The sequence below is a fragment of the Mirounga leonina genome, unplaced genomic scaffold (genome assembly GCF_011800145.1).
Source record: "Mirounga leonina isolate KUSES-001 unplaced genomic scaffold, KU_Mleo_1.0 Mir_115, whole genome shotgun sequence".
Classification (NCBI taxonomy): Eukaryota; Metazoa; Chordata; class Mammalia; order Carnivora; family Phocidae; genus Mirounga; species Mirounga leonina.
In genome coordinates this window covers 50,630,256-50,656,342 of record NW_023270268.1, presented here as the reverse complement: position 1 = coordinate 50,656,342, position 26,087 = coordinate 50,630,256, and the positions used below count along the sequence as shown (strand labels likewise).

General features: G+C 41.6%; 1 long non-coding RNA gene across 5 annotated transcripts in view; it reads left to right on the top strand.

The window, feature by feature from the left end:
- The first annotated feature begins 5,079 nt into the window (after window positions 1–5,079).
- LOC118005710 overlaps window positions 5,080–26,087 on the top strand; it is a 33,549-nt gene continuing 12,541 nt past the window's right edge. For 2 of the 5 annotated variants that reach the window (XR_004677865.1, XR_004677864.1), the window contains exons 1-4: window positions 5,080–5,123; window positions 5,237–5,381; window positions 12,014–12,098; window positions 12,818–13,750. This is a non-coding gene — a long non-coding RNA (uncharacterized LOC118005710). Of the gene's footprint in view, window positions 5,124–5,236; window positions 5,382–12,013; window positions 12,099–12,817; window positions 15,134–15,690; window positions 15,810–26,087 lie in introns of those variants that run through there. The other 3 variants (XR_004677863.1, XR_004677862.1, XR_004677866.1) reach the window with 3 other exon arrangements.

Here is a 26,087-nt window from a genome sequence, read left to right as displayed (position 1 = left end):
GAGAATAAAGATTTGAAAAACAACTTCTAAACTGAAGGCAGAGTTATAAATACCTGGGAGCCCCCACCAGAATTAACAGCTTTGTAAGTAGTTCTAAGAAATGGAAGAAGTTCTTTCAAATAGATTGCTGCCTGGCAATGAAGCATGAGCCTATCGAACAGTGATTACAGCTTGATCTTGAGGAGTTATCGCTGTGTATGTACAAAACGGAAAAAGTGGTGGGTTTTTTTTTTTTTTAAAGATTGTATTTATTTATTTGACAGACACAGCGAGAGAGGGAACACAAGCAGGGGGAGTGGGAGAGGGAGAAGCAGGCTCCCTGCAGAGCAGGGAGCCCGATGTGGGACTCGATTCCAGGACCCTGGGACCATGACCTGAGCTGAAGGCAGACCCAGGCGTCCCAGAAGTGGTGGTTCTTATGCTGGCCTTTGAGCTGGCCACACAGACTTTTGCTGCACAATTTACTGTGATATAAGAGCAGTGACTTTCAAACATGCTGTCATTCTACAGTACAAAAGTGTGTTTTATGGCCTGGTACATATGTGTGTTCGTATGTGTATATATATGTATAAGTAGCTGAAATAAGTTTAATAAACATGTATTTTCTATTTCCAGTAAATGTCATGCATTCCTCTTTTGCATTTTATAGGATTTATGAAATTACTTTGTTTATAATCTATAGTGAATTCATTTATAAATTATAGATAAAATAGAAGATATCTATGTAGACATTGACAATACATATATTTTCTATTTATATAAGTGTTAATCATAATTCATCAATGGCCTGGGACTACTTTGAAAAACAAGAAGTTGACAAGTTTGTAATATATAGCCTGAGCTATCTGATTAGTAGGCTCAGGTAGAAAAAATTGTTTATCTGCATTATATTTAATGCTGAGAACTCTGAAGACCTGCCTTTTTAAAAATTAAACCAACGGGGGGTGCCTGGGTGGCTCAGTCGCTAAGTGTCTGCGTTCAGCTCAGGTCATCATCTCAGGGTCCGGGGATCAAGCCCCGCATTCGGCTCCCCGCTCAGCGAGGAGCCTGCTTCTCTCTCTGCCTTTCTCCCAGCTTGTGCTCTCTCTCTCAAATAAATAAAAATCTTAAAAAAAAAAAAAAAAAAAAAACCAATAAACTTAAACTACCAATTTATCAGAGATTATTTCAGATCATATGAACTTGAAAAACATTTGAGTTTATATGTTTCTGAAAGTATATTTGATTTATATAAATGCTTAATTTCCTTTAAGCCAATTAAATTGAGCTCTTTACTAATTAACTTTGGTAATACCATCTGGAGGTAGAAAAATATCCCATATCTGTAACATATACCATAGACATACACAACATATAGATTCAGATATATTGTAGCTTTTGTTTAGAAATTTTAGCCAAGTCTCAGGTACAAAACTCAAGAGACAATAAAGTTGACCTTGAACAATGTGGGTTGGAACTGTGCAGGTTCCCTTACATGTGGATTTTTTTTTATTTCCCCAATAAATACAATACAGTACTGATGTGGTTTTGGAATACAGGTGAGGTTCGCTGGGGTAGGGTCCAGAGCCCAGGGCCAAGAAAGAATTCTTGAGATATCTTTGGTGCAAAAAAGTGGTTTTATTAAAGCACAGGGACAGGACCCATGGGCAGAAAGAGCTGCAACACTGGGGTTGTGGGGGGTGGCTGATTATATACTGTGGGGTGGGGGAGGTAAGGAAAAAGGGAGGTTTTTCTTTTTTTTTTTTTTTAAAGATTTTATTTATTTATTTGAGAGAGAATGAGAAAGCGCTCATGAGAGGGGGAAGGGTCAGAAGGAGAAGCAGACTCCCTGCTGAGCAGGAAGCCTGATGCGGGACTCGATCCTGAGACTCTAGGATCATGACCTGAGCCAAAGGCAGTCGCTTAACCGACTGAGCCACCCAAGTGCCCCTATAAATGTATTTTCTCTTCCTTGCGATTTATGTAATATTTTCTGACTTTGTAAGAATACAGTATATAATACATATACAAAATGTTAATTGACTGCTTATGTTATTGGTAAGGCTTATTGTCAATGATGTGGAAAACAAAGCCAAAAGAAAAATTAACTTTCCTTACTACTTACAGCCCACTGACCAGTCCTTGAAACAGGCAGAGTGACATTCTTCTAGGAGCTCAGCTGCCTCAATGTTAATACTTTGTTAAGGGCAAAAGACAATCTTAGCCCGACCCCCAGGATTCTGAGTCTACTATAACATATAAACATTCCTTTAGAAATTTCCTTTATCTCTATCTCCCAAGATACATGTTGGTAATCATCCCCCAAGCATATGACCCACTGATGTACATCTGAAGGATCATGACTCGGGTTTTATAAAACAGTAATAAATGACCTTTTCCTAACAATAGCTAGTCCCTCAAGGTCCTGGCAACCTTGCTTCCAAAATTCCTTAGAGAATTACGCTATCCCTAACCCCCTCCCAACTTGAAAGTATATAATCAGTCACTCCTCATGACCCCAGTGCCCCTCTTTCTGCCCTTGGGTCCTATCCCTGTGCTTTAATAGAACCACCTTTTTGCACCAAAGATGTCTCAAGAATTCTTTCTTGGCCTTGGGCTCCAAACCCCAACACTTTTCCTACATCATCAACAGTAGGCTATTAGTAGTTAAGTTTTGGGGGAGTCAAACGTCATACATGGCTTTTTGGTGCTGTGGGGGTTGGTGTCCCTAACCCCTGCATTATTCAGGGGTTCAACTTAATGGGATCCAAATTGTTCAGGTCAACTAAGTTAATGTTTCCTGCTAAGATGGCCAAAGTCTTTTATTAAAGTTTTTATTTGTATACAGTAAGGATCCTTTCAGAACTTTTTTTTTTTAAAGATTATTTATTTATTTATTTATTTGACAGAGAGAGACATAGCAAGAGAGGGCACACAAGCAGGTGGAGTGGGAGAGGGAGAAGCAGGCTTCCCGCTGAGCTGGGAGCCTGATGTGGGGCTCGATCCCAGGACTCTGGGATCATGACCTGAGCCGAAGGCAGACGCTTAACGACTGAGCCACCCAGGCTCCCCCCTTTCAGAACTTTTTTAAAAGTCATTTTGTCTTTAGAAGATTCTGCACATAAATCAAAGAATGCATTTCATTGTCTTTCTGAGGTTTGTAATCCTCTCTTTTAAGGGGGCTCCTTAAGGTGGATTTATCTAAAAGTTTCACCAGAATGGCCATTACAATTCCAAATTCTTCAAAAGGTTATGCATTTTTCAAGAAAGGCACAAGATGCTGGTTAAAGAGCCAGGTGGACCCTAACCTGCCTTTGGATTCCCTAAAATGTCTTAAGTATGAGAGGCCTTATTTTTGAACAACTATTCTAAAACGATGTGAGTCACGTGTTTTCCTCCCTTTTGAGTACAATGAGTAACTTACCAGGAAGCTTTAAACAACAGAAACAAAAGCATACTCACCAGGAAGGGTGATGCCTTCATAAAAACAAAAACAGATCCCAAATAAACCCAGAGAGCTCACACACAATACAAAGAGAGCAGAGCTCAAAACCTAAAAGGGACTCACAGCCAGTTATTTTACCAGCAAAATGAGTTTCTTCAGGAATAGCAGAGGAATTGCAATTTGGGACAAGCAAACTATGGCAAAACAATGGCGAGTCCAAAGACACAGAAGGAAGGTCAGCTTTTATTAGGTTTTAGGAGAAAAGTGGGGAGGGTTATTTTGAACAAAAGTTCACTGAAGAAGAATAAGAACTTGAGGGTGTGGCAATTTCTCACTGGCTGCAAGCAATGGTTAGTTCTTATTGCTGGGGCTGAATGGAATCTTCCTTCTTTTTCTTAAAAGCAGGAGATAAAATTCCTGTGAAGATGTCTTACCTTGTCAAGATAAGAGTTCTCTCCCTTCTTCTGCTGGTTATGCAGGCTGCAAGGAGTGGTATGTACATGAGAGCGCCCCCCTTTCAGGGCTTCCTGATTCCATTTTAAATGAGGTTTCCTTTACTCATTTTCACAGGGAAAAGGTGTATGAGGACCCACAAGCCCTAGCCTACTTAATGGGCAATAACCCCTTTGAAGGCAGAGCTCCAGGTGACTGGACTACCTTGGGAGGGCTGGCCAGGCATTGCCAGGGTATCCTCTAAGAAGAGACTCCTGGGAGCCCTGTCTTCTGGAAAAGTTCTGGAACCCCACAGGTAGCAAGTCCAAATGGTAGGGGACTGTCTCTAATTTGCAGCTACTGCCCCAGGGTGATGTTTGGGGGCAGCACCTTCCACACTGAACCTGTGCAGGTATTTGGGGTCAAGACCCAGCTACCCTGGCCTGCTGGGCCCTGGCTTCTTGAGGCTGGCTGAAGGGCTTCCAACTCCAGGTGCCTTGACAGCCCAGTTCAGGGGAGCTGGGAATCTGGAACTTGGCAAGAGTCAGGAGAGCCTGGGTCATGGGTGTGGGCTACTGGAGGTTCAAGGCATCTGCCTCAGTCCAAGCCCTAATCTTCACAGATGCACACGTGGGGTCAAGGGCAGGCCACCACAAAACATGCCACCTCAGCAGATTGGTTATTTTGAGTTAAAGTTCCTTATAAAATGGCCAGTGCAAGAATAATACCCTATACCCTGACCTCCCTTTGTCTCCACAAAGCAAAAAATAAATCTCCCATGTAAAATGTACCTTCCCTTTACCAGGTGGTAAAGAGACCTCAGTATCACCAGAGATCTGGAATTCAGAGCTAAGAAAGCTGTGTAAACAAGCCTTGCTACTTTTACAAATTTTACTACCCCAGCTCAAATTCTGTTAGAATTTCTTGAAAATTGAAGCTTGCAAATATAAGTTTTCTTTGTACTGTCAACTCATCACAGATATATCATTTCTGTGTCTAAAAAAAGCCTCGAAGCTGCCCGCCTTGGTGGTTTCCTTGGATCTCAGTGTTAATATCAGGCCTCTCTGTGCACGGAATTAAACTTTATCTCCTGTTAATCTGTGTCTTGCTGATTTAATTTTTTTTTTTTTTTTTTTTTTTTAGATTATTTGACAGAGTACAAGCAGGGGGAGCAGCATACGGAGAGGGAGAAGCAGACTCTCTACTGAGCAGGGAGCCTGATGCGGGGCTCGATCCCAGGACCCCAGGATCATGACCTGAGCCAAAGGTAGACGCTTAGGCAACTGAGCCACCCAGGCGCCCCATGTGTCTTGTCAATTTACTTCTTAGATCACCTGGGAGAATCTGGAAGGGCAGAGCGTAATTTTTCCTCCTCAACAGCTGTTGAGAGTCGGCAGGATAAACGCTAACTGGCCGGACTGCTGCAGCTGAGAGATGGTGGGACATCCGACGAAAGCTGACAGAAGGGAAGAAGCCTCACCACCACATCACCTACTGGATCTCTGCCTGCACGGGCTCAATTTAGGTTAGTAGGAGAAAATATTTGTGGAACTAGTTCCTTGGCTTTAAGGACTCTGGTGATGTTGGTAGAGCTCCTGTGGCTTGAGAGGTCCATTTCCACCCAGAGATGGTCACAGTTTTTCCTTTTGTCTTTATTATGTCCTAAGAGCTTAGCTTTGTGACTAGTGAGAATATTCTCTCTGGTCTCCACCACTCTAAGGATATACTTTGGGGTGCACCTTGGTGGCCCGTCAAGTCGAGTGGGGTTCTGAGACTCACACTTACAAGCAGTACTCTGATTGTCTGCCCGTGCCAGCTCACAAGGGAGTGTGTTCTAAGAGGTCCCAGCCCAAAAAGGACATTTGTCATCTTAACCTTTGTTAGTTCTGGAAAAGTTTCATTACATTAGTGCCTGTCCCATGTCACTGATTTTTGACAGGTGTCTCACATTTTTGTGAGAGACTTGAGGCTACCGTTTTCTCTACACCATCTTTACTGCCTGAGCAATGGAGGCCTTTGCTGTCTTAGACTATTTTGGGGAGTAAAATTTTAGGTCATGGGGGATGCATCATTTATTCCTTCTACAGGCATGCCTCTTGTGTCCATGGTCTGAGCCTGGAAGGTTGCCTCTGTGTCTTTCCACAAAAACAATTATTGGTTGAGTCACTGTTGAGATTAATATCCTACTCATCATTGCCAGATAATGGAGGCTTTAAATTAATTATATTTTAATGAAAAAAAAAATTAGATTTAAGACAAAAATGAATGTCCACATGGAATGTAAATTCCCCTTCTCAGAATCTGGCCCCATTTGCCTATTTTAATTTCCCTTTCCCAACAAGATTACAGAGAGCACTGTGTTCTAATCTCAAGGTGTAAAGTATACAAGTGTTAAACTTAAAAATAAATTGCAAAAAAAAATAATTTTTTTTTTAATAAAAATTAAATTGCCAGTTATTTTAGCATCAAAAGATGGTTTTTTTGGAAGTAGCAAAAACTTCCAACCTGGGGCAAGCATAAGGCAAGTCCTTGGAACAAAGGAGAAAAATGACCTTTTATAGAGCAAAGTGGGGAATTGGGATGGCTGTTGAAAACAAAAAGTCCATTGGAGTAAACTTGGTGCTGGAAGTATAATTAATGGCTTTTCATCGGCTGAGTTGTGACGGTCTCTTATTGGCTGGGCTGTTGCTTGGGGGAGGAGAAAGCCTTCCTTCCTCCTGCTTGGAATGTAAAGTCCTATCCCTGAGCAAGGTCTAGTCTTTTCCTGTTGGGTCTGCAACTGACATCCAGGAGTGGTAGGATGTGAGAGCTCTCCTTTCCAAATCTCGTAACTCCATTCTGGTGAGGTTTCCCTTTATTAATATTCACACAGGTTGGGGCGCCTGGGTGGCTCAGTCGGTTGAGCGTCTGCCTTCGGCTCAGGTCATGATCCCAGGGTCCTGGGATCGAGCCCCGCATCGGGCTCCCTGCTCAGCGGGGAGTCTGCTTCTCCCTCTCCCTCTGCCTGCCTCTCTGCCTACTTGTGCTCTCTATCTGTCAAATAAATAAATAAAATCTTTTAAAAAAAAAATTCACACAGGTTATTTATATAAATGCTGAAAGGCGGGAAATGAACTTTTTAAAAATCGCCAAAGACTGGCAGTAAAACTTGCTTTGCTCCTACTTTCCAGGGCTCTGTCATCAGGCTGCCAGCTTCAGGCATTTCTGTGCAGTGTCTTTTGTAGGTGTATCCTAGGACACGCCCACTCCCCACACCACCAGACAGACAGACACACATACACAATTTGTGTCCCCTGGACAGCAGCAGATATTTTAAATTATAAAGCTCCTTTACCTCCATTTCCAGAAGTTCCTACCAAATTTAGAGAAGAACTAGAAAGATTAGTCGCCATTCACCATACCCTTCTTCACAGAGAAAACTGATGGCCAAAATGTCTCCTAGGCCCTCTTGTAAAGGATCAGCGGAAGGTCAATGTTCAGGGGCTAATAGAAACCATGGTTGGTATGTGTACTCAGAAGGCTTTTGTTAAAATGCTTTGTACAGACTTTACAAAGGCATAAATATTTTGATTCCCATTTTAGTTAAAAATCTCCCTGATATAAAGAAGCAAGTTTAAAAAGGTGGGTCAGTCCCTTGATACTTAGGTTGTAATGCAGTTCTTTGTGGGAATTAAAAATAGCCGCCTTTATCTTGCAAATCTCTACAAAACCAGAAACGCAACTGTGGAAACAAGTCAAAGCCCACCTATTTTACCAATCCCCAAAGTGTGCCTTGTCTTCTCAAATGCTTGTAGGTATATATTTTTTTAAGATTTATTTATTTTAGAGAAAGAGAGATTGGGGGGGGGGGGGGGGCATGTGGGAGGGGCAGAGGGAGAAAATCTCAAGCGGACTTCCCGCTGAGCATGGAGCCTGAGGCCGGGCTCAATCCAGAGATCATGACCTGAGCCAAAACCAAGAGTCCACCATCAACTGATTGAGCTATCCAGGACCCCTCAAATGCTTGTAGGTATTATAAAAGATCATAATTTTGGAACAAAATTATGTAAAGGTAACTTGCAATTGCCCCAAAATTCTTAGGGAAAAAACTTTGCATTCTTTCTCTGTCCTTTTAAATTATAAATTTTATTGTGTCTTTGAAATGTAACACCATGTACAGTTACCTGAGACTGAATAAAAAAAATAAAAGGAAAAAGGCCTTTTTAAAATATAAACTGCTGGGGCACCTGAGTGGCTCAGTCAGTTAAGTGTCTACCTTTGGCTCAGGTCATGATCTCAGGGTCCTGGGATGGAGCCCCATATCGGGCTCTGTGCTCAGCGGGGAGCCTGCTTCTCCCTCTTTCTCTGCCTGCCATTCCCCCTGCTTGTGCTCTCTCTCTCACTCTATCTCAAATAAATAAATAAAATATTTAAAATATAAAATAAAAATAAAATACAAACTGTTAAAAGGGCTTTTGTGACCAAACTCTAGCACAGCTTCCTTAAATTTATTGCAAGGGGCAATACAAATCTTAAAAGTTTTCTCCACAGGGGCGCCTGGGTGGCTCAGTTGGTTAAGCGACTGCCTTCGGCTCAGGTCATGATCCTGGAGTCCCGGGATTGAGTCCCGCATCGGGCTCCCTGCTCAGCAGGGAGTCTGCTTCTTCCTCTGACCCTCCTCCCTCTCATGCTCTCTGTCTCTCATTCTCTCTGTCTCAAATAAATAAATAAAATCTTTTAAAAAAAAAAAAAAAGTTTTCTCCACAAATAGTGAAAGACATTAGCCATCTGAGTGAATAAACTTAATTTATTCCAATTAGTATATAGAAAGTAGTGAATTTTACATTGTTTTAAGCAGAAGGTATAAGATCTTGGCTTTATGTGTATGTATGTACATTATAGATATGTTTTTTTTTCTACCTCCAGATAATATTACCAAAAGTAACTTGCAAAAGAGCTCTATTTAATTGGCTTAAAGAAAGTTAAACACAGGGGTGCCTGAGTGGCTCAGTTGGTTAAGCATCTGCCTTCAGCTCAGGTCATGATCCCAGGGTCCTGCGGTCGAGCCCCACAACAGGCTCCCTGCTCAGTGGAGAGCCTGCTTCTCCCTCTCCCTCTGCTGCTCCCCCTGCTTGTGCTCTCGCTCTCTTTCATAAATAAACAAAATCTTAAAAAAAAACACGCTTGTATAACTTTAGTATTCATAAAAACTCTCAAAAATAGAACAGAAATAATCCAAATGAATTTCAACTTCATGTGACCTGAGAAAATATTTAGTATTAAAGGTAATGTAGGGTTATTGGTTTAATTAGAATAGCCATGTCTTTAGAGTTTTCTGCATTAAATATAAGACTTTGATCCTACCTGAGTTTACTAATCAAATAAGTTATTATCCCAGTTACAAAATTTGTCAGCAAAAGAACTTAGAATGATAACTGATTTTGTTTAATATCTCCTGAAGTTTTCTTGGGTAATCTAAACATAATTCCTGGGAGCAAATTATATAGATAAGTGGAATAAGAGTTTATAAACTTTTTAGCAACAATGATATTTAATGGTATCTTAAAAAAAAAAAGACTTGCAAAACTTTTTGGTAATCTGAAATCTTAACTCATTTAATTTAGCAAAATTTTAAGTTGAATTCATTGAGTATCCAGATCATTTCCAAATAACATAATGAAACATTAATTACTAAACATAGTTTATCCACTTTTGGCTTCCCTATTAGTAACATATTTTGTGCTTTACTGAGTGATTGTACTATGAAGAAGTATGTGTTTCTAGAAATTATAAAATGTATTCATAAATTTGCCAAATTAAAAAAAATGGTATAATGGTTCACAATTGCTTGCCACTTGATTTTCACTAGGAATTAAGGTTTCTAAGAGTTAAGAATAGTAAGTAATATATGTAGTTAAAGTTACTAGATATAATAAGGGAACCATGTCCATATGCAGGAAAAGCAGGATGTATGCTTTTGGTAAAAGAAAGTATGAGGAAGAGAAATGCTTTTTTGTTGAAGGAAAGGAAAGGAATTCTGTCCTAAAGAAGACTGAAAAGGAAAATATAAGACAAAATCTGAATGTAAAAAATGAAGTTGTAAAAGGTTTATAAAAAATGAATCTTAAAAAAGGAATTTTATGTGTGATAAGAACTGAATAAGATTGAAATAAATTTAAGTAAATGAGTTTTAATGTCAAAAGTACACTGGTGCAAAACTAAAGTTTGGGTTTCTCTTTGTTAAAAGGATGAAGTTTTCTTGAACAATTGGTCTGCTTTAGATAAGAGATTATAAAAGGTTTTGTGTTTTTTGTTTTTGTTTTTTTTACCTTTTAAAGTTATCTGCCTAGAAAATAAGGATGTTATGTTTTATCAAAATACTTTGCTGTATGATATCTTTATCAGATCTGTGATTTTCAAGGAATGCTGAGTCTTCTTAATACCACAAGCTAAGTTTTGCTCACAACTATACACCTTCTGTTTTTGCCTTTGAAATATTTTATTGTCACTTTGGAAACATAACTATTGTTCCATACTGGTCTGTGATGCTATTTAAACATATTTTCAAACCTTTTAATAAATTTTTATTATTGAAATATACTTGACATACAATATTGTATGAGTTTCAGGGGCACAACAGAGTGATCAGTAACCATATGTTATATGATGCTCACCACAGTTGTAGCTACCATCTGTCACCACCCATCACTATTACGGTACCATTGACTTCAGGCTCCATGTTGTACCTTTTATGTCTGTGACCTGTTTATTCCACAACTGGAAGCCCGTACCTCCCACTCCCTTCATTTTGCCCATCCTCTCACTCCCCTCCCCTCTGGCCTCTACCACTTTCTTTGGTTTTATGGATTTGATTTTGTTTGTTCATTTGTTTTATTTTTTTAAGGTTCCACATATTAGTGAAATCATATGGTATTAGTCTTTCTTTGTCTGACTTCTTTCACATAGCATTATACCTTCCAGGAGCATTCAAGTTGTTGCAAATGGCAAGTGAAATTTTTTTTCTTTCATATGGCCTGTTCTCTCTACTTAAAGAATTCCCCTTAACATTTCTTTTTTTTCTTTTTTTTCTTTTTTTAAAGATTTTATTTATTCATTTGAGACAGAGAGAATGAGAGACAGAGAGCATGAGAGGGAGGAGGGTCAGAGGGAGATGCAGACTCCCTGCCAAGCAGGGAGCCCGATGCGGGACTCGATCCCGGGACTCCAGGATCATGACCTGAGCCGAAGGCAGTCGCTTAACCAACTGAGCCACCCAGGCGCCCTCCCCTTAACATTTCTTATAAGGCTGGTATAGTGGTGATGAACTCCTTTAACTTTTGTTTGTCTGGAAAACTTTTAATCTCTCCTTTAATTCTAAATGATACGCTTGCTGGATAGAGTATTCTTGGTTGTAGGTTTCTTCCTTCCAGCACTTTGAACATATCCTGCCCCTCCCTTCAGGCCTGCAAAGATTCTGCTGAAAAATCACCTTATGAGATTTCACTTGTATGTTACTGTTTGCTTTTCTCTTGCTGCTTTTAAGATTCTCTCCTCATCAGTAATTTTTACCATTTTAGTTATTATGTGTCTTGGTGTGGACTTCCTTGGGTTTATCTTTTTTTTTTTTTTTTTTTTTTCCTGCTTCCTGGAGCTGGATATTTGTTTTCTTCCCCAGATTAGGAAAGTTTTTCATTATTATTTCTTCAAATAAGTTTTCTGCCCACTTCTCTCATTCTCTTCCTTCTAGGATCCCTATAACATGAATGTTATTAGGCTTGATGATATAGCAAAGGTCCCTAAGCCTGTTCTCATTTATTATTTTTCTTTTTACTGTTCAGCTTGTTTTCCATTACCCTGTCTTCCAGATTAATGATCCATTCTTTATAATCTAAACTGTTTGATTTTTTAATTTTTATTTTATTTATATTTTTCAGTTATTCTTCAGCTCTAACTCTATTTTTTAAATATATTTTTTATCTCTTAATTGACATTCTCACTGAGTTCATTCATTCTTCTCAAGTCCAGGGAGTATCTTTATGACCATGACTTTAATCTCTTTATCAAGCATATTGCTTGTCTCCATTTCATTTTGCTCTTTTTCTGTAGTACTGTTTTGTTCTTTCTTTTGGGAGATCTTTGTTTCCTCATTTTCTCTCTGTGTTTGTTTTTATGTATTAGGTAGATCAGCTATGTCTCCTGGTCTTGGCAGTGATGACTTGCTCCCTGTGAGGCCAGCTAAGCTGTGGGAACTGTGGGTGTAAGGGTAGGTGTGGTTATCTCCCCTTTGTCCCAGGGCAGGAGTCCCTTTAGAGGGTCGCTGGCCCCAGCCAGTGTTGCCTGCCAGGTGTGGTAGGGCAGGAGCCACTTTGGAGGGGTGTCTACCAAAGCCCCTGGATTGGGTGGGGCAGATCTGCAGGGGAATGCTGAGGTGGGGCATGCAGTGCTAGCAGGGTAGATGCAGGATGTTAGAACTGGCTCCTGCAGGTGCCCAGCTCTCGAGGCTGAAGGAGGGCAAGAAAAATGGCACCCACCCACACCTTTGTTCCCAGAGAAATCTACTACAGATCCTGCCCCTCCGCGGCACATGTTCTGAGATGAATAAATGAATCTCCTTCATATATACCCCAGGCACTTTTCAAACTGCTACTTTGTTGCTGTCTCAGGCCAAGTTATTTATTGTCCTGGTTCTTTAAGGGCAGGGACTGGATTTCCTGTCCTCCTCCGGCTCTCCCAGAATTAAGCACCACTGATTTTTAAAGCTCCTGGAATTAGCCCCATAGATTTTCAAAGCCAGAAATTATGGGGAGTCATCTTCCCAGGAGGTCCCCAGGGGGTGGGGATGCCCAATGTGGCCTCTGATACCCTCACTCCTCTGTGCTTAGGCGGTCTCTCCCATTTGTGGTTGGTCCTGCTGGGGTTTGGTTCCTGACCACGTCTCTACCCCTCTTACCCCTTTTGATGTGGTCCTCTCTTTATGACTAGCTGTGGAAGATCTTTTCTGCCAGTGTTTGGGTCATTTTCGGAGTTCGTTGTAATAGATGCCTCAGTGTGTGCGTGACGCAAGGTGAGCTCAGGATCTTCCTACTTTGCAATTGTCCCCCCACTCTCCCACACCTTTTGATATGTTTTGCCAAACTTTCCCAAATCATATTCTAAAATGAAGTCTATTGACCACAAACTAACTTTGAAGTTTTTTGGAGGGTCCATGATACATTTAGAAAAATTTGTCCTCCTCAAAAAAGAGAGATGAAACTAATTAGACTTCTTTGGTGTATTAAATTACATGGGAAACATTGTCAAATAAATAATGGTAAACCTGCTTTGATTACATTTGTGTAGATGTATGTTGTTAAAGCAAGTGTAGAAATAGTATAAAATTCCTAAAAATCTAATACATCCTGGTATGTTATCACTTGTAATGTTACTTATCTTGAAGTGTATGTCACAGATAGCCAAATTTTCTTTTCAATTGTGGTATAATTAACTCGTAATCAGATATTTAATCATTGTCCTTTTTAAGGCCTGTTATTTACAGATAGCTATACTTTTACTCAAAAGCTTTTACAAAAGTGTTCTTGCAAAAATGCTGCATTTTCAAGATTTATTGATTTATAAAAAATCTCTAGGATACAAACTTCTGATAACCTTAAGATAATAAAACTGAACTGGTAAAAAAAAAAAAAAAAAAAATTCCAGAATTAATTAAAACACTGCATTCAAGCCAAACAAAAATTAATTACATGGGACTGAATAAACTGAGGGGGACTATAAGTTATATGACTTTTGGTTTGAAACGTTGCTGAAGTTTTTAATGTTTTTCCAGATTTAAAGAAACTTTCTCTTAAGCTGATTTACACTTTTGCAAGCAGAATTCAAACACTTCTCCTTACCTAATCCCTTCAGAATTTGGAAACTGTGAGTATTTTTATATTTTTATGGCACTATATTTATTTGTATAAGTTTAAGGAACTGAGGTTGGCTTTATGGAACCAATAAAGGGCCTCGGAAGTATCAGCCTGATGCCTTGCTTACCAGGTAACCAGCAGCCTTACCAGGTACATTAAGGTCACTTCCTGAAAGGTGCAAGAACCTAGGATATTTTGGGGGCCTTGAGAAAAGAGGAAGTAACACTAATCTGTGGGTATTGCAAGTGAAGTCTGATGGGCAAACACTTGGCCTCTTTGCCTTAAGAGGCCGTTAAAGTTCAATCTGCAGATTCCTAATGAAAAGTTCTAGCAAAGAAAATTTAAAAGAGCCTGTAGGATCCATCACTCTTTTTGGTGTCCTTATGTAAAGAATCAGGCCAAGTTTATTAAAAGTAAACTTATTTTATAAACAAATTAGTCTTAATTTGGCTAACTTAGAAAATGAGGATGACTTCAGAGAAAAATTATGTGTCAGTAACATTTTCATGGTTATTAGATTTTAGTTCTATTGATTGTCTTTGAGATTTTGTTTTCTACCTGTAAACTAGATTCTGAATTCTAATTTCCTCCAACGTCTGGCTACAACTCTCCAAACTAATATTTCTAGTATTTCCCCCATCATTTTGACTTGGAATCATTGAGAACTAAAACTGACCTTTTTCCTCAAGCCCGGCAAACTGAAAATGGATGACTTGATGTAACTTTCAGAGAAATCACAGTAACTCATATAGACAATGTTTGTGCCTGTTACTTTATGGGCCACTCAAGAAATCACCAGAGACATTCAAACAACAAACCAGAAAAATTTGTCCGACTGCCACAGCCTGTCTTCACTCAATCTGAAAGTACTTTGAGCCTGACATCTATGCAAGGGGTTGTGGGTAGCCTGAGTTCCACAGCCCTGGAGGGCCCAGCTGCACAAGGCCACCTGACCAGGCATGGTCTGCACATGCTTGGGCATTGCAGGTCCGGTTAGCCAGGGACCTGGGACCAGACACGTGTTTTGAGAGGTCCGCTCGTGGGAGGGGCCTGTTGGAGATACAAGGTTTCTGCCTACTTCCAAGCCCCTACCTAAAAAAATGTGCATATACCCCCAAAGGTGTAGCTGGAAGAATCTGGACTGCCTTGACAGAGCAGAGCTGGGAATCCTGGCTGGGGTTTTCTCTAATAACAGATACCTGGACACCTCGGTTCCTGGAGATGTTCTGGACCTCATCAGATAGTCCAAATGGGGACTTACTATCCCCAATTTAAAGCTGCTGCCTCAGAAATATTTTTGAAGGGAGGGCTCTCTCCACCCTGAGGCCATTCAGAAAGTTGGGGCCTAGCAGGAGCTCCACAGGACAGGTGTGTCCGAGCAGCCCAAGGGTGGCAAGCACTGAGTTTACTGCACATGCATAGGCCAGCACAGGTCCAGGTAGCCGGGGACCTAGAACTGGGCAATGTCATGCAAGGCCGGCTCACAGGAGTACGCTATTGCATGTACCTGGCATCCTTCTATTTCTAAGCCTGAATCTGCACAATTGCACATGTTCCTGCTAAAGCAGAACTGGAGAAATCTGGACTGCTTTGCCAGGGTGGGACCGGGAGGGCTGGCTAGGGTCCTCTCCTATAACAAACTCCTTGGAGACAAAAGAGCCTTGTTTGCTGGAGAAGCTCAGACTCCATCCAAATGCGGATTGACGGTCATCAATTTAAGGCTGCCTCCTCAGAAAGCTCTCAGTGGGTGGGCTCTCCATCCTGGAGGCTAAGTAGGTGGTCTGGTACGGTCTGTAGGGCACTGCAGCCAAGGGCCGGCTGACAGGGTATGGACTGCACATGCTTGGGAGGCCAGGGACCTGGAACAGGACAATGGCAGGCAAGGCTGGGTCCCAGGAGGGGGTTATTGGGGGTACCTGGAATCCACAAATGCACCTATTCCACTTGAAGGCAGAGCAAGAGGAATCTGGCCTGCCTTACCGGAGCTAAACCGGATGAACTGGCTGACGTACCTTGAATAAGAGACCCCTGGGAGCCTGGACAGCTACAGCAGCCTGGGACCCCAGCAAACAGTAAGTACAATGGCGACTGACTTTTGGCCATTTCAGTGGATGCCTGAGAGCTATTTGGGACGTGAGGGGGGAGGTGCTCCCTCCACCCTTGAGGCGATGCCAGTGGTTGGGTTTGGGCTTTGATTCCATGGGCCTGGGAGGGCCCCGGCTGCCAAGCATGGCTGAGGGCGTGCAGACCACTCCTGCTGGGCAGCCAGGTCAGGGGAGCCGGAATTCTAGGACCGGGTGTTGTCGGCCAAGGCTGGGTCGCAGGAGCAGGCTGTTGGTGGTACCTTGCATCTGCCTGGGTTCTGAGCCCTAACCACACAAATGCACATACTCCCACCGAAGGCTGTTCTGTGGTGGGAGACAAATAATGCTCACGGACTGATCTTGTCTTTGCGCAGTGTATTTAACACAGGTCCACTGTAAATTTCACGAGCCAATAGCACACAGTATAATGTCTTCTGTTAGCCGATAAATTCATAACCTACTCCAACCCAGTGTTAGATTAATGACACTGTTGTTCCAGGCAAGGTGAGATGAAAGGAGCAAAGTCCAATTTAAATTGAGGTGTAGGGCGCCTGGGTAGCTCAGTCGGTTAAGCATCTGCCTTCGGCTCAGGTCATGATCTCGGGGTCCTGGGATCGAGTCCCCCATCGGTCTCCCTGCTCCTCAGGGAGCTTGCTTCTCCCTCTGTGTTCTGCAGCCTCTCTCTCATTAATAAACAAAATCTTTTAAATAAATACATAAACTGAGGTGTGCCTTTAGAGGCACTGGCACTTGGAAGAGAAAGCTTAACCAGCCAAGAGTGGACATGCCAGCGACCAGTACAAAGGTAAGAGCCTCTGTTGATAAAGCACATTGCTAGAGAACAAGGGCGCTGGTGATGACCAGCAAGATGATCTTCTCGCCTCCGCATGGCTTTTGTTCCTGTCAGTAAGAGTCCCCTTATCTCAAAAGGACCTAATTGCCCCAAGGTCTTCAGAGACCTGTTTAGATCAGCAAAGCGTAGCCTTGCCCAGACTGAACGCTCTGGATAGTCCTCACACTCAGTAGTTACAGTCTTCTGTCCCCTTGCCATAGTTGCTGCTTCCTATGTTTTTATTGTTAAGCCCTCCCCCCCATGGGGTCCCTCAGCTGATGTACCAAGTTCCTATGGGTAGGAACAGATGAGATGATGACATCCTGACACAATTTTCTTCATTGTTCTATCAAAACCGCTTTTGTTCTAAAAACAACTGTTTTCAGTTCTTGTCATAAACTAGTGGATTTGAAATCAAATCAAGCCAATATACAATAATCCATCCAGTGATTTCAAATCACTCACATGCTTATTTATATTCAGGGCCTAATGTCCTGTAAAAACCTAAGTTCACAAAAATATCCACCCACCCTGGGACTCTACGTCACATTCTTAATCACAAAAAAACATATTTGGGGAGTATTTTTCCCTTGACACAGACACATTTACACCATAGTTGAATGAACAGTTTAAGCAACCATATTCCTAATTATGACCAATCTAAGCCTAACAAGGAACCCTTTACCACGATAGCATATCCAATCTTCAAGCAACCAAAAGATAAGTTTCTTAAACCAGGCAGTTTAACAATGACATTTCCAAGGAAAGATCATTTTTACCGAGCTCCAGGGAGTACGCACTTGCATGGCCCCGTCAGGCACATGCCCGACTGCGTAACATCAGAATTCAAGGCGGTCATTATCTAGGGAAGGCATGCTTTTGTTCTCTTTCCAATTTTGCGAAGTTATTTTTACTTTATTAGTCCCATCTTCCCAATGTTCCTTTACTTAAGTTTTCTAAAGCATGATTTACATTTATTAATTTTAAGAGGTTCAATGTGAAGTATTTCTCCAGTTATTTTAATAGGCCCTTTATCTTGGCCTCAAATAATATTTTTTCTTTCTGTTGTCACATTCATTACCTGTTCTGTTTTTACGCATCCCATTGTGTTGGGTTCATATTTTTCCCTTGACTCCCAATAGGTTAGGGTGAGTTTGGGCTTAGAGTATACTATCCTGGTCCACTTTCCCATATTACATGTAACTAGTTGAGGAGGCGTCAAGGCCGTAGTCCTCAGGACTTGTACTACACGTATGTCCAGAGGTCTTGTACTAATAAAGTTATTTTGGATCCATTCCACCAGCATATCCTTAAGTACATTTTTTCCTTCTAACATAAGGTGGGTTTCTGTGGCATTCTGATATTGAGAAGACACAAAAGTGTGGTACCCCTATGTCACCTGCCTCTAAGAGCCAATATTGTTATTTTCACAGTCACCCATTGAATCACAGCCCCTAGAATGTATGATATCTACTTTACTTCTGCCTGGGTTGTCTCTTATCTCAGGTGACCACTATTACCCCAAGATTATAGCTGTTCTAAGAATATTCCACATATCAGCCAACCTCAATGGCAACAATTCACAATCTACATTCAGAGAAACATCTTCTGGGGCGCCTGGGCGGCTCAGGCCAGGAAAAGGAAGAGCCTGCTTCTTCCTCTCTCCCTCCCCCGGCTCATGTTCTCTCTCTCTCTTACTTTCTCTCAAATAAATCATCTTTAAACATATATATATATATCTTTTATGTCTTTTTTAGTATTATGTTAGTTTTAGCATTTTCTGCTTTATGTCAAATTTCCTTTGCTGTATTTCCGTGTGAAATTCTGTTTTTTAATATATTGCTAATTTGATCCACTTATGTGTCCAACAGTGACAAAGCTGCCATTGCCAGTGTGTTAAATTCAGATTGGCTTCAAAATTTTTTATTTAAAGATTTTTAATTTATTCATTTGAGACACAGATATAGAGCATGAGCGGGGGAAGAGGCAGAGGCAGAGGGAGAAGCAGGCTTCCTGCTGAGCAGGGAGCCTAATGCGGAGCCCGATGTGGGGCTCGGTCCCAGGACCCTGGGATCATGACCTGAGCCGAAGGCAGACGCTTAACCTACTGAGCCACCCAGGCGCCCCTGGTTTCAAAATTTTTGAAACAATGTGATTTAATCAATTTGGAAGTGAGAAAAAGCAGCTACTGTTTTTCCTCAGGTAAACTTCTTGCCAGTCTGATAAGGAATTATAAGGGTTTCTTTCTTTTTAGTGAAGCTGTTATTGGCATAGTGGTAAACTGCACAGTAGCAAAGATGCACACAACTGAGGACAGTTTGGGGCTCTGTATCTGGTTGAAAGTCCTGAATATAAAATTTCAGGGTGTAGGCAATTATATCAGTTCCAGTATGACCATGAGAGGTCTTATTAACGTGGGTTCCCATATTCTTGGAGTAGAAATCTTCGGTGTGAGATAGAAGCCTAATGTGTACCACCAAGGATAATGATATGTTATATGCTAAGTTTCCTGTGTGTCCTCTATACACCTTACAAGTTGTCTCTTTTTTCAAAGTCTGGAGACAGTGACCTTGGACCTATTGTTAATTTTCTAATACGTGACAATGGATTATACAGTGTAAGTTGAGAGTGTTGTAAATGATCATTTTTTGGCCTATTCATATTTAAATATATAATAACCCATTCGGGATATTCAGCTGCTACTCTTTTAGAATAAACTGCTGCCACACAAAGAAATCAGGAATTAAATTGGGGTCATTTCCACAGTCTCTGCCATGTATCCAATATTGCACTCAACTCAGTAAGATAAGGGAAAAGTGCAAGTCTGTACTAACCAGACTTGGCCTGTATGCTGGGTTGTATTACCAAGAGACAATTAGTATTTCATGTCAATCTTTATGATCCAAGTCAGCGTCAAATAGGAAGTGTTGATCAGGATCCTCATTGATTCTTGTGGAGATTGAAATGGAGGTTACCACTGCCTCATCAGCTTTTCTTAGTATTTGGTTTCTCCATTGATTGAAGTTTTCCCAGGAAGTAGATGGTGCTGATAGTGAAGGGAGGGGTGAAAAGGCTGAGCTTGGTGATGCTGGTAATGCAGTTAAGTCTTCAGTCACAATAAGGTGACCAAAATGGCGATCCATGGAGGAATAAGAGGATGTCACAGACTTGAGGTGTATCTGGAGCAGAATGTTCCAGTTTGGAACAGTGGCATGACTGCTATTGCTGGGAGATATCAGAGAAGTATCCATAGCTTTACTGAGTATGATATACAAAGTGACTGTCAGGGAGCAAGAATTCCTGGCCCCTCAAAGGTCCTTCTAGCTGGACTAAGAATCAAATTGACATGAGAGAGATTAACAGGAGAAAACAGAATCTAATTGCGTATGTATGGGAATCCACATAGACATGGAAATTCCAAAGTTAGGCAAAATGAAGTATATATGTCATTCAGAACTTAGGAGAAGGGGGCAGGTGTGTGGGGTTTCAGAGGAAAAGAATGCACTTCACAGGGCAATATGAAGAGCAGGTGTTTGGTAATTAGATGTTTGCCTTTCCATGCAGATGGGCACTCAGATAAAATTTACTTCTGTTAACCCTTATTCTAGCAAAGACCACCAATTTATTTATTTATTTTTTTTTAAAGATTTTTATTTATTTATTCATGAGAGACAGAGAGAGAGAGAGGCAGAGGGAGAAGCAGGCTCCCAAGGAGCAGAGAGCCCAATGCGGGACTCGATCCCAGGACCCTGGGATCATGACCTGAGCCGAAGGCAGACGCTCAACCATCTGAGCCACCCAGGCGCCCTCAAAGACCACCAATTTAGATTCTTCTGGGTGGTTAAGGAAGGACAAAAGTTTCTCTTGAGCCCACATGATTTCAAGTGCCTTCAGAACAAAATAGTATGTATGCCAAAGTGGTACATTCTGGGGTGACTGTCCTGAACCCCTTCATGAACAATAGGCAAAAAAGGATGGCCTGCAGGCAGCATGGTACGCTGACCTGTTTAGTAGTTATAGGGTTAAAGATGCATAGTGGAGTCAGGACTGCAAAACGTAATGTCCTACAAATTTGTAATTCTTCCTTGTTGTTCTTGCCATCTAAGGAATTCTATTGTTGTCATGGTCATTATTGACCATCTTGGTGCAAGCATAATCGCTCTGCATTATACTATGCTAAATATTAGTCTAGTTTTGACAAAATATAGAAGGGTGTTCTACATGGCTAAGACTTTTATAGAGGCATATTGTGGTCTTTATTTTGCTGTAGTATGCCTTTTCTTTTGGTCACCCAGTAGGTGTTATTATGGCAGGTGGTATGTCCCCAGTACCATATATGTTTTTATGTTTTTCAGTTAATACTTTCAACAGATTCTGGAGTGCTGTTAATACTAATTCCCATCTCTGTCGGTGCCTGCAATATTAATTCACTGGAAGTTTTTCCCCCCCTTCTATATCTGCCTCTCAGATTGTTTTAGTCTAAGCTTTCATATTCTAGATTGTTAGTAAGTAACTTAAGCTTTTGCTTAAGCAAGCCATGATACCTTTCAACTGATGCAGAGGCAGTTGGGTTACAGGGTAAGAGGAAGTTCCATATTATGTCTTGTTTCTTAGCCCATTCTTGTATTAGCTTTCCTGTGAAGTGGGGGCCCTGAGCTGATTTTATGATGGTTGGAAAACCAGAGCAAAAAAATCCAGATTCCTAAGGCTTCGATGGTGGATTTTTTTAATCATTTCTCCTGCAAAGATAGGGTAATCCTATTCCTATGTGCCTACAGTGGTGCGTGCATATGGTTTATTCTCTGATTTAGGCCAGGGTTCCATGTAATTAGTTTGTGTAATTTGGAAAGATTGTTATCTTTGACCTTACCCAGATGACTCATTAATGTAATGAAGAATGAATGAATGAATAAGCTTCAAAATGTTGATATTCCTCACATTTCCTAATTTAAAATTGAAGCTATCTGGGAGTTCTATTCGTGTGTCTTTTTGCCAGCAGTGTTCCAGTGCCATGTATGCCTGCGTGGCCTGTTTGGTCACGTGCCCAAGCAGTGGTCCTCTCCGTGGGTGTATCTGGGAGTCCATGTTTTATGTTTTGTTGTCCTTCTTGCTTAGATAGGCTACCTGGTTATTAAAATTGCTTCCAAGTTGGCCTTCTGATGTGCAGAGACCTATATAATCACTATAGAGATGTCATCCAGTGCTATTTCCTGCCATATGTCCTTACCCCATATCTTCTTATATCCTATTTCCCATTTTCCTGGCATGACCTGAACAAAGAGCTATTCATTTACCTACTGGCCGTGGGTCCAAAAATATTTATATACCTCATTCTGATTTTCCTTAACAGAATGTTCAGTTACCAGTTTTATGGCTGCTAATTTAGTCTATTGTACTGATTACCTTCAGCCTGATTCTGATAGACCATTCTTAGTTCTCAAGGCCACAGACTGCCAGCATACTCTGGATAACAGCAGGGAGCCTGATCCATCTAAAACCATACATCCGTTGACTGATGTGGATCAGGGTGGTCCCTCTTGCCCAACTGTTCAACCTTATGCCTTGAAATCCAGCAAGCCCACTACTGGCATTGGGGAGACATTTTTCAGTTAATACAGAGGTCAACCTTTCATCTGGATGCCCCACTCAGATATGTACTATTTTTGTCTTAGGACCTTATGCTCATGAGTAGTTCTCATTTATTTGTCAGGGGTCTGCTTTACCTACTCCAGAAGGGGTTGTTAAAAGTATAATTGGTTTATTTTCTATCAGTGGTTCTGTGTTTCATAAGGCCTCATAGAATGCCTGGGTGAGCCTTTCAATTGGTTGGTGTATGTTCTCAGACAATAGGAACTCCATAGTGTAAAGCCCAGTCAGGTAAAACTTGGGGTTCTGTGGTGTTTCAGGCCACAGTGATGCTGCTGCAGACTCGTGAGTATAGGCACTCTAGTTTAGAGTCCTCGTTAGCTGGTGCCCATGTTTAAACATTCTGACAGCATTTTTCAAATAAAGGCTGCGTCTTGAGTCTCTATCTAAATTCCCTGCTCTTCCTCTTTATTTCATAAATGTGTCTTAATATTATCCCCATAGATGGTATGTGCTGTGGCCAATATTCAAACAGTCCTATCAGTTTGAGCTGCTGCTTTTGTGGTAGGAGTTGATATGCAATCTATATTGTTTCTGACTGGGTGTGGTATTTTTATGCCTTCAGAGAACCAAATTTTGCCTAGGACTTTTACTGTAGCGTGGGGTCTTTGGATCTCACCTGGGTCCATTTTTCATTTTCGGAGTGTAAGGAATTCCGTTAACTCTTTTTTACCAGTCTGTTTTTTACTAGTCTTGTTTTTCCCAGTTATCACCATAAATAAGGATGTCCTCAATATATAGGAGATACTGGGTTTTGTGTGTGTTTTCATCAAAGGCCTGGATGTCTTGTGTTGGAAGGTTGTGGGCCACTACTGGGCTGCTAAGGTAACCTTGTGGTAGCCCAGCAAACTGATCTCCTCTGCCTTCCCATGGAAATGAAATCATGGGTTGGCTCTCCTCATCAATTGGAATAGCAAAGAACATGTCACCTAAGTCTCTCACTGTGTTATAAAGTCTGGATCCAGTGGTGATATTGGTTATGATAGTGCCTATATCCCAGAGTGCTCCCTCATTTTGGGGAGAGTGTTTCAATTCCTCTAATCTACTGTAAAATGATATGGCCTGTCTGGCTTTTTAACAGTCCAGCTTGGGCTATTATGTAATGAAATAGTAGGCACATTAATTTGTTCCTCTAGGAGTTCCTGAAGGTTTTCCTGATTTTGAGTATGTTCTATTACATCCACGCCAGGAATGTCTTCTGTACTGGGAAACTATAAGGCACTTAACCTCAGTGGGTGGTCTATCATCTCTTGTTAGGAATCTCCATATCCATGTCCCTGGGGTTAATTTTCCTCCTAACCCTTCCCTGAGTGCTTTGTTGTTGTTCAGTTTTTTGTAGATTAGTGGGCTAGGCTTGTGTCATTTATGAACCCTGTATCTAGCAACATGGTAGTGTATGTAATATTCTTATTTACCAAGGTGTGTCTACTGACATGGCCGGCACAAACTATGCAGCACTGTCTCCAGTATGGGCCAGGAGGGCTCAGCGGTGTGCTCTACTTCAGCTATCAGGGACTTGTCTAGTAATGGATTAGGTTTTATAAAGGGGTTGGAATGGACAGTAAATGGGTTAATGGGTCTATGCGTTTATTTTCGGTAGGTCTATTTACTCTAAAACATTGGTGGTTTCCATTTCTCTGCCACTGTTAGGGTTTTTGGGGTGTCTATTTGGGTTTGTCTTTATAATTTTGTGAAAGTGGGGAGGTCTAGGTGGTTTATGTGGCCAAAAGGGCCTTGGAGATTTAGGTCTATATGGTCTATTTGGATGAGGTCTATTTATATTAGGTGTAGGCCTGTTTTGTCTCTATACATGCGTGTTAAAGAAAAAGCTTTTATCTTGACTTAGTTCCTCAGCTGTTCTTATCAAGTCAATCAGTTCTCCAGTGTTTCTGGTTCCTGCAAATACTATAAATAATGCTTTCTTGTCTGTGGGGGTTCAGCTTTTAGGATGACTTTTAAATTTGTTCTGGAGCAATGAGGGTGTCTGTCCTCTATTATAAATCATAGTCAAAGGCCTATTTCATTATTGTCTTAGCTTCCCATGCTGTTTTCCAAAGAGATGTTTGAAGGAATAATATCTTACATATAGGCCATCTTAATCTTTTTTTTTTTAGATTTATTTATTTGGCAGAGAGAGTAGGAGGACACAAGCAGTGGGATTGGCAGAGGGAGAAGCAGGCTCCCTGTTGAGCAGGGAGCCCGATGCGGGGCTCGATCCCAGGACCCTGAGATCATCACCCAAGCCGAAGGCAGACACTTAACTGAGCCACCCAGGCGCCCCCAGGCCATCTTAATCTTTAGGTGGCTGCTACCCAGCCAAACCAAATTCCTGATAAATTCATAGTATTTTCTCCAAATGCTTGAAGGTTTTGATTAAATTTACCATCAGTAGTAACGGGCGCAAGTTGCACAATCTCTGCTCCTGTAAGGATCAGGTTTTGTCTTCCTTTGGACCCTCTTTCATAGCCACTGGATTTCTGGGTCCAGATCCGTTTGTTGGAGTTCCATTTTCGTTTTTGACATTTCTTACCTGTTACAATCTCTCCCCTCAGTCACTCTGAATGGTTCCATAGTGTCATTTGTTGTCGTTTTGCCTATTTTCCTGGGCCTAGCCTCTAGTAAGTTAGTTACCAGGGTGAAAGGGTCCAAGTATTCATTGTCCTTAAGGTGTGGATTGGTGCTTTTAGGAACAAAGGACCTGGGTTTCTTCCTTCTCTGGAGATTACTTTTGGTGCTAGTACTTTTCTGTCTATTGGCATGTTACTTCGTGCTTCTAAGAAGTGCACTGAAAAAAAATTTTTATTGCTTTTTTCAAATACAGGCTATAACTCACTGCATTGGGTGATCAGGCCAACATCTGGAGTTTCCTTAATTATAAGTTTTGTCTGGACTAAGTCTTCCATAGGTCTCCAAGGATCCTCAGGAAATTTATAATCCATTGTACCCCTAAGCCACCTCTTGGGCAATTTTGGTAGAGTTAGTGAGGAACGTTTGCAATTGACCTCCTGCCTTTCGAAGTATTTTTCCAAATATTTCTTATGGAGGCCTGATGATGAGATGCATATAGTGCATATGCCAGCCACAGTGGTCAGAGTCGCCGTGGACCTGTTACAGGGCAAGTGTCAAGAGAAACCTGGTCGCAGGAATGGGTCTTGTGGGTACAAGGCATCTGCCTAATTCCCAGTTTTAACCTATTCCAATGATCATATTCCCTCTAAAGGCGGGGCAGGAGGGATCCGGCCTGCCTTACCAGAGCTAAATTGAATGAAATGGCTGAGGTACCTTTCAGTTAAGAGACACATGGGAGCCTGACGGGTACAGAAACCAAGGAAGCCTACCCCGGTAAGTACAATGGGGTGTACGTTTCAGTGGCTACCTCAGTGATTTGGAGGCAGTGGGCTCCCTTTACCCAAAGAAATGTAGGTGGTTGGGGAGAGGCTGTAGCTGCCAAGTGTGGCTGACAGAGTGCACACTGCTCGTGCAGGGGAGCAAGGTCAGGATAGCCAGGAATCCAGAACTCGGCAATGTCAGGCCAGCCCAGGTCACAGGAGCAGGCTGTTGGTGGTACCTGGCATTTGCCCAGTTCCAAGCCCTAACCTACACCGAGGCCCATACTCCCTGCCAAGGCAGAATTGGAGGAACCTGGGTCACGTTGCTAGGGTTGAGCCAATCTGACTGGCAGAGGTATCCTCCGATGAGATACAGCTGGGGTCCTGGACTACTGATGACACCAGGGACCTCATCAGGCAGCCAGTCCAAACGTGGGCCGAATAGCACTAGTTTAA